This window comes from Sinocyclocheilus anshuiensis, unplaced genomic scaffold, assembly GCF_001515605.1.
Source record: "Sinocyclocheilus anshuiensis isolate Anshui unplaced genomic scaffold, SAMN03320099.WGS_v1.1 scaffold1451, whole genome shotgun sequence".
Lineage (NCBI taxonomy): Eukaryota > Metazoa > Chordata > Actinopteri > Cypriniformes > Cyprinidae > Sinocyclocheilus > Sinocyclocheilus anshuiensis.
This window is the reverse complement of record NW_015538060.1, coordinates 490,137-498,902: the sequence shown is the minus strand read 5'-3', so window position 1 is coordinate 498,902 and position 8,766 is coordinate 490,137. Positions and strand designations below refer to the sequence as shown.

The 8,766-nt window shown below is 34.5% G+C and overlaps 1 pseudogene; it reads left to right on the top strand.

Moving 5' to 3' along the window:
- The window catches only part of LOC107683483 (WD repeat-containing protein 37-like), a 38,722-nt pseudogene that overhangs the window by 5,096 nt on the left and 24,860 nt on the right, over positions 1-8,766 (top strand).

The window sequence follows — 8,766 nt, the reverse complement described above, 5'->3', positions numbered from 1 at the left end:
CTCGCTTTTCAGACCGATGAGCTTTGTAAAAATCGACGCGTTTCAGAAAGGCGGGGCATAGAGTAGAAACAATAATCTGCAATATGTGGAAAATAATGTTTTTTTTTAACCTTAAACTGCATAAACACATTTCATTACACCAAATACACAAAATAATGTTCTATTTAGCAACATCATATGACCCCTTTAAATTCAAAAACGTAGTTTGTTTAGTACATGCTCTTGAAAAGTTTTCATAGCTATTTTGAACAAAATGTTCAAATGAAAGTGTTAAGAGTAGTCTAACTCATGTCAGGCTTGAGCCATGATGCCATGTGATCATCTGTTTTATTGATACTCCTTGGAGGGTATCTATGGTTTGAACCCTTCCATGGTCTATAGCCTCATCCATTTTTAAAGAGCGGCCCACGCTGGGGTCCGATTGTTCCGTCTGTTCCTCTGTAGGGTCATTTCTGATTGGCAGTCCCTACTGTAAACCGTTCACTGGATTTAGACTATACTGCCTTTCACCCGCTCAATGCTGTCATTATGTCCAGTTGCTATGGTGACTGACTACACGTTTTAGGATTGAGCAGGTTTATAAGAGTAGACGACAAGCTGTTGTTTGTTAATTGCCGTCTCCCTACTCTCTGATGCATAAGTAGGCTACATTCGGTAATGACAGAATGGAGAGCAGTTGACTTTGCTTTTACACTGTTCTCATTGGTAAACTCTTGTGTTAACTTGGTGTGAGAGCAAACCTTCTTGTCCTGGAGTAGTTAATATGGACATAGCTAGTCTAAACGACACAACAGCAATGTTTGTTTGTGGATTGCTTTTCTTTGTGTAGTTTTAATCAGGCTGGAAGACTTTACTTGCAACTTCTTATCCTTGATAATGGAGGTAAGTTGATATGGTAGATTAGTAATGTTTTTGAACAGAGATCTCTTACTTTTTGTGCTTTTTCAGATTTTATGTTTTTTTTTTTCTGTCGCTTCTTTTCTATCCTCAGTAATGTTTGGTTGCTCTGTCTCAAAAAGAAATTATGCATTTAGGACAGAAATGATCTGAACTGAGACTTAAAAGCCTGTAGAATAGCAAGATATTTTATGTAACGTTTAAGTGAACATTAACATAAACGTGAACATTAAGTTGTTTTATTTAAAGGTTTTATAACAGTGTGATATTTTACATCAATGTTTAGATACAAAGTTTCAGAACAGCAAGAAATTTCACGTAAATTTTTAAGTGTTAAAGGGGTCATATGATGCTATTTTAAAGATCATTATGCACTGAAACACACAGCGTCTCCCTGACATGCTGCATCAACACTACTGCTGTTCCTGAAACCACGCCTTCTTTCTTTGCGTGCACATTTGGGCGGCATTATGCTAATATTTCCACATAGTGACGTAGACATGTGGGGGCATGTTAGAACGAGACGTTTTAGGCAGGCGTGGTTGACGCTTAACTTTTATAAAGAATATCTCTTTGGATTTGAGACTTTAGTCTTTGCAACTTTACAGATCTTCTTTATGCACCAAGAGCTTGTAACACTCCAAAGAGAAAGGAAAACTTGAAATCGCATCATATGACCCCTTTACGTTTCAGAACAGCAAGATATTTTATGTAAAGTTTAAATGTAAATGTTTAGAATTGCTATATATTTTATCTTAAGTTTTAGGAACAGCTACATATTTTACATACATTTTTAGATGCAATGTTTTAAAACAACAAGATATTTAACACACTTTTGGAACAGCAACATATTTTATGTCGAATTTTAGAACAGCTGAATATTTTCCGTAAGCTTTGAGGTGTATTGTTTTACAACGGCAAGAAAATGTACAGTTTTATTTACAGTTTATTTGTAGATTTCTGGTGTTTGTTTTATTTTCTCTTGAAAATAAACTATTAATAAAAATGTATTTATTTATTTATATACATATATATATGAAATATAATGTGGAATTCCAAAAGTAAAATAAAATGCATTTGTTTTCTCCAAAACTAAGTAATGAAATAAAATTAAAATGGCCAAAAATTCATTTTAATTCTAGGTTTTCATTCTAAGTGAATTATAACGTTGAAAATGTCTACAACCCACTTAAATTAAAAATGCAAAAATGCTTCTAGATAACACTGAAAATCTCATTTCTGGCCCTGAAAAAATGCAGTTAAATATGTTTCAATTATATCAACTTTTGCATCCCTACAATACTAAAAAATTACTCAAACTAAACTAAAACTAAAAAACAACAAAATAAACTAAACTGAAAGGACAAATTGAAAATAAAATAAAAATTTTAAAGAATTTGCTATTGTTTTATAATTTAGTTGATGATGAAGATGATGATGATCATTATTATTATTGACAGTTTTATTTACAGTTTATTTGTAGATTTCTGGTGTTTGTTTTATTTTCTCTTGAAAATAAGCTAATAACAAAATCCCCTCAACATTCCTTGTGTTTGAGTAGTTTATTTTTATGTGTTAATTATTTTAAATAGCTAGAATGTACGGAGTAGAACAGTACAGAATTCGCATTTCTCATTTGTTTTCATTGAAGTATAACGTTGAAAATGTCTACAACCCACTTAAATAAAAAATGCAAAAATGCTTCTAGATAACACTGAAAATCTCATTTCTGGCCCTGAAAAAATGCAGTTAAATATGTTTCAATTATATCAACTTTTGCATCCCTACAATACTAAAAAATTACTCAAACTAAACTAAAACTAAAAAACAACAAAATAAACTAAACTGAAAGGACAAATTGAAAATAAAATAAAAATTTTAAAGAATTTGCTATTGTTTTATAATTTAGTTGATGATGAAGATGATGATGATCATTATTATTATTGACAGTTTTATTTACAGTTTATTTGTAGATTTCTGGTGTTTGTTTTATTTTCTCTTGAAAATAAACTAATAACAAAATCCCCTCAACATTCCTTGTGTTTGAGTAGTTTATTTTTATGTGTTAATTATTTGAAATAGCTAGAATGTACGGAGTAGAACAGTGCAGAATTCGCATTTCTCATTTGTTTTCATTGAAGGCGTTTTGATGGCGCAGTCTCTGAGTATTTGTAATATGGATGATTTGATTCAATTTCTAGGACTCCAAGTTGCCGATGGCCTTAAGGAGTAACTTAATGGACCTGTTCGGACAGATTGAACGGGAGTTTGAAAATCTCTACATTGAAAACTTAGAATGTGAGTAGGAACCAATTAGCTTCCGCCATATTTAATATCCTTTTTGCATGACTGGACTCTGTTTACATGACTTACTATATTTAATGTCATGATGACATCACAGTCTTTGCACATGAAGAACTGGTTTCATGCATCTTATGCTAACTAAGTGGCTTTTACACTCACAGCATTCTCAAGATCTGAATCCTTAATTGTTTTCGATATTACAGTTAATTATATACTTATTAATAAGTGTATCATTTAAATTGTAAGTTGCCGTGTAATAAGCAGGATTAATGTCCAGTCATTATCGAGGTTTAAACTCCTTCAGGTTGATGTTTGAGTGTCCTCATCAAACTGTTGGGTTTATTTGAATGTACATTATCCCTTACATTGGGTGTAAATGTGACAAAATCAGTGTTTTGTTCAGTTTATCAGAGGACCTATAATAAGCTCTGTTCTCGTGCAGTGCGCAGAGAGATTGATTCGCTAAACGAACGTTTGGCTGGAGAAGGACAGACAGTCGATGGTGGCGATCTGAGCAAAGGAGCCCTGAAAACAAAAGGTACATGCAAAACAAAACTGACATTTAGACCATTGAACAAGCTTTTGAATAAATAATGACGTTGTCTTTTGATGATTCGGAGAGAATCATTTTATAACGTTGTGCCTAAAGCGGTGTCCTCACATGACATGATGATATTTGAAGCTGTTTGTGGACATCTTCTTCTAATTAAGGGTTTTGGCTACACCTATTACAAACAGGAGCATAAAATCATATCGCCAAATAATCTCCTTAGACAAACATTTACAGTAGAATGGGGCCCTTTTTGTTTCAGCTTGACAATGCTCCATAAAAATTGATTTCTAATCTGGTCTGGTGTGGAAGAAATTGAAAACTTTAAACCTAACTATGAAATGTATAATTGATCTTTTTCATATGTTTCACTCATAATCGTATCATTTCTTGTGCACAGCTAGTCACAGCACAAGTCAGCTGTCCCAGAAGCTGAAGACGACATACAAGGCCTCCACTAGCAAGGTATGATTGTATCTATGGGGTTGTATCTGTGGAGTAAAACGCTGTTACCGTTGTTCAAGCTCAGAATATTTCTCTCGGAATCACTAATCTCTATAAAAAACATAACATCTCAGTGCAAAGTCCTGTTGTTTGTAGTCGGCTTACAGACTTTGCTGCTTAACATATGTAGATACTTTAGAAGTGAACAAACTAGGGTTGTCACAATACCGAAGTGTCACCGATACCAGTGAAATCTGATGATTAAAACCAAAAGAGTTCCATTATTGGCACTCCTTTGTTTAGTTTTCACAATTATTAAAGGGCCAGTTCACCCAAAATGAGAATTCATCTTTTACTCACCCTCATTACCAATTTTGGGTTCTTAGACTTTCAAAGGAGTGACAGAAATCTCTCAGGATTCATTGATTTTTTTAATTTGTGTTTCGAGATTTACCAAAGTCGTATGGGTTTGGAATTAAATGAGGAGTAAATGATGATAGAATTTTCATTTTTTGGTTAAATTATCTCTGGAAGAAATTGAATTAAAATAACGGCATGTACCATAATGGCATGCAACTGGCATGGAATTGCAATAAAACGATTTAGAAATTTTGTGTAATTGACACTATTGAATAACTGATAAAATGGTATCTTTTCAGTTTTGTTACTGACTTCTGTGTGACATCTCTAGAGCAGGTTTAGGTGGTTATGTAAGCGTCTGTGTTTTGTTTCAGTGTTGCATTTTCGTAGTGCTGAATTGTTTGCTCTGTTTGTTCAGTTAAACAAACTACCTCCAGTTTCACATACACTTTTCATGCAGTTACGTACCGATTTATCATACTATATGTAAAAATATGCAACATATCTCATGCATTGATCTGACAGTGACAGTTCAATGCATCAGTTACGGAATTTCACAATGTATTATAATATGTAACGCCCAGTTTATTATACATTCCTTTATTACTTAAAACTAATTTCCTGACTTTCTTGATGTTTTCACCAAATCCAGATTGTACCACTTCTGACACATTTTTCATACTTTATTACATTTGTGTGATTCAAAATAGTGTCTTGTACCAATACTTGAACTGTGCTCAGATTGTAGGTTTCCCAGTGCATCTCATGTACAAAATCATAAATTAAATACAATGCAAAAAATGATTAACTAGTAACTCACCTGCTCGCTGAGTAACTTTGGTAGCTTTAATAAAGATGAATCTATATAGTTTATGCATGTACAGCGTTAGCAGCTCAGCAGCAGCTTATTTATTTATTTTGCTGTGTAGTTACCATATTAAATGGTTACACCCCTAATCTTTAGTGTTCTTACCCAAAGAAACCTATTTAAGCATTTAGAACGCTGATGTTTTCAAATGTCATAATTTCTCTCAACTTTCCACATTGCTCCATTATCGGACCCAAGCCCCTGTTTACCTGTATACTCTTGAATATAGAGCTCAATGGTGCTGATTCAAATTAAACTCATCTTTTTAAGGTTTTGATCCTCATGGATTACAATTGTTCTTTTTTTCTCCGTGTCACTGATGTAGCGCTCAAATTCTTTCCCGGGTAAAGTAGGTGGACCTCGCAACTTCAATGTGGGGAACTGGGAGTTATGGGGTGGAGACTCATGGGTAATTAATTCCTCAGTGTGCCAAAGTGCATGAACTATCCAACAGTTGGGGGTCATAACCCAGTAATGATGTGCTTGACAAGTTATCAATCTGTGCTTATCTGGCTAACTCTAACACTAATTCAGCTTAATACGACATTAACAACGACGTTAATACAACGTTTTGTAAAACTCAATGAGTATGAAGAAATATCTTAACAGTTGGCTTGGCTTGGAAACCTTTGATTGGCATCGATTTTCTTCTGCCAGCAAATCTTACCCCATTCAAGCATTTGGCCAGAGCAAATGGAAATTTGAATTAGTTTACAGTTCTGATGAAAAAGGCCAAACAGAACATACTAGTTCTTCAGCTGAACACATTCTAAACTAATAAGAATCTTGCGCACAAAAAATATGCCATGGTCAAATCTCTTGATGGTGAGCGGGGCCAGATGTGCTGGATGGAAGAGAACCAGGAGAGTTGACTAAATATAACAATGATATTACCGTATTCTGGTTTGGAAGAGTTTAGACAGTTCAATTTGAGGCAAATAAATCTTTGCTCTTTTCGTGGAATTTTTGTTCTAACAAGCTGAGCACACCACATTTCTTTAGCTCTGTTTGTAATTAAATTGGAACTTTATGACATTAAAAATTTGATCCCCCTGCTGAGTAGTTCTGTAATGTGGTATCCCTCATACATCCCTCCCCTTCAAACACTAGACATGACCGAAAAGAAAACACCAAACACCCGTTACAGTGAACATTAGCTGATGTTTCTCGTTTAGTCAGTGTTGAAAATGCTCTCTTGTTTTTAGGCTCTAAATAGTGGTTTTTATGCTTTCATTTATTATGCTTACTTCATTATTTGTAACATCCATAAATGGTGTTGCAGATGTTAAATATATGTAATTGCTTAAAATTAGGACTGTCTTGATTCAATCAATAAAACTAAAAATCTTTTATAAATGAAAATATTTCATGAATCAATTGTATGGTGGAGCTGAGATCTATGGATGAGGATAAGAACAAGAAAATAAAAAGTTATCTAAAGTAGCAATAATATTTCTTTTTATTACATTGTTATTACAAATGTATTACATACTTGTTTAGCATAATACTTTTAGTGTTTTAAATAAATTAAAGTAGGTTAGAAATGTTTGGTTTGCTGTTATTTATTTATTTATTTTTATTTAATAAATGTGTAATCCAGGACTATTCAATTGGCGGCCCGCCAGTCATCTTCATGCACATGTGTACACGCAGGTCGCACATACGCCTTCAATTGTTTTTGCACTAATTAGTTTGTCCACAAAGTGGCTACACTGGCCCGGGCCATTGTTTCACAGCCGAAAAAGAAAAGGAAGAGACGCAACAACAACAATCTACCGGTGACCGAACATCAACAGCTTGCGTGAGGGGGTTATGAGATATCCACAACTCTAGTTTAAATGAGTATAAAGACAGTGGTATCAGTCATAACTTCTGGACAGAAAAAGCGCAGACACTAGACGAGGATGGTTAGCAAATGGAGTATAGTTTGAAAGTCTCTGTACTTGCTGTTCGTATGCTGTACGCATACGCTGAGCCGCTTCAGACAGCGCACTAGTAGCGCTTCAACGGACAAAAACACACATAATGATGATGAAATACGACGAGTGACCTCATAAACACGGTCTTAAATAAGTTATAAGGTCCATAATGACTGTAAAGAGTTGGGAGAAAACCAGATGAGTGTCAGATCCGCGTCGTGCATCAGGTTTTAAAGAGGCAGCGCTGCTTTTAAAGTGAAACGTGCTGAAGTCTGTCACTGATGGAAATCAAAGAACAAAAGAAAAAGAGAAAGCACTCGACTGCTCTGCTCGCTGAGTAACTTTGGTAGCTTGAATAAAGATTAATCTATATAGTTTATGCATATACATTTTATAGTTTATGTGAAGATTGTTTTAAGTTCACTTAAATTAAATATAAAAAAAATAGTGGCTTTCAATTATACTGTAATGTTGAATGGCTATAATTAATGGCTAAAATTGAGGGAAAATAGGCCTAATGCCGACACGAAATGTTTACAAACATTATAATAAACAATGTAAACATAGCTAGGCTATTTTAGTTCCCCTCACTCCACAACAAATCCTTTCAATTAACAGTATTTAGAAAAGAGCAAGAATTAAAAATATAAGAAGCTATAGCAATAGAAACGACAAGCCAAAATGAATTCATTTAGGCTAAAACAAAACTGAAACCTACGTTGGGTCTCTCATTCGACACAAAATCAAATGTTTCCGTATTCACGATGTATTTGAATGCCAAAATATTATTTATTATGTACTTCACTCGTGTTCAAATATCCAGGTAAAACTAAATTATTTACATCACGGCAGTACGTTGATAACGGTTAACGGCACAGATTTTACTATACATATTTAAACTGAGCAGTTTTAGTTTTAGTCTAGTTTTAGTCGACTAAATCTACAGTAAATTTCGTCGGCTGAAATCTAATGGGTTTAGTTACAGTGTAATGCATTTGTTAAGCATTTCTCTAAAATTTCCAAACTCATTCAGGGATGCAATGGATGCAATGTACTGATACACGTTCTCCCTGCTATTTACGTTCACTTAAGACATAATCAACTGTGTTACCTTGAATATTCGCCAAAACGGACAATTCGACATCATTTTGTGTGTAATTCTCCGTTCATGTGACGCGAAAGAGTACTCTCGCGCTGTGAGAGGCGCTTTCTGTGTGTGTATGCTTCAGGGTCTGCGCGCAGAAAACAGTAGCGAATTGAGTTCTCTCTTGCGTCGTCAGATTCATCCATATGTCTGCACTTCTCTTACTCCTACATATTGACATTTTTTTAACGTTCTATGCGACGTGCAGCAAGTGTATGTTAGGTTATGTCCCGCCGGTTCATATGTACGCATCTAACTTCCGAACCACGCAGCAGATTAG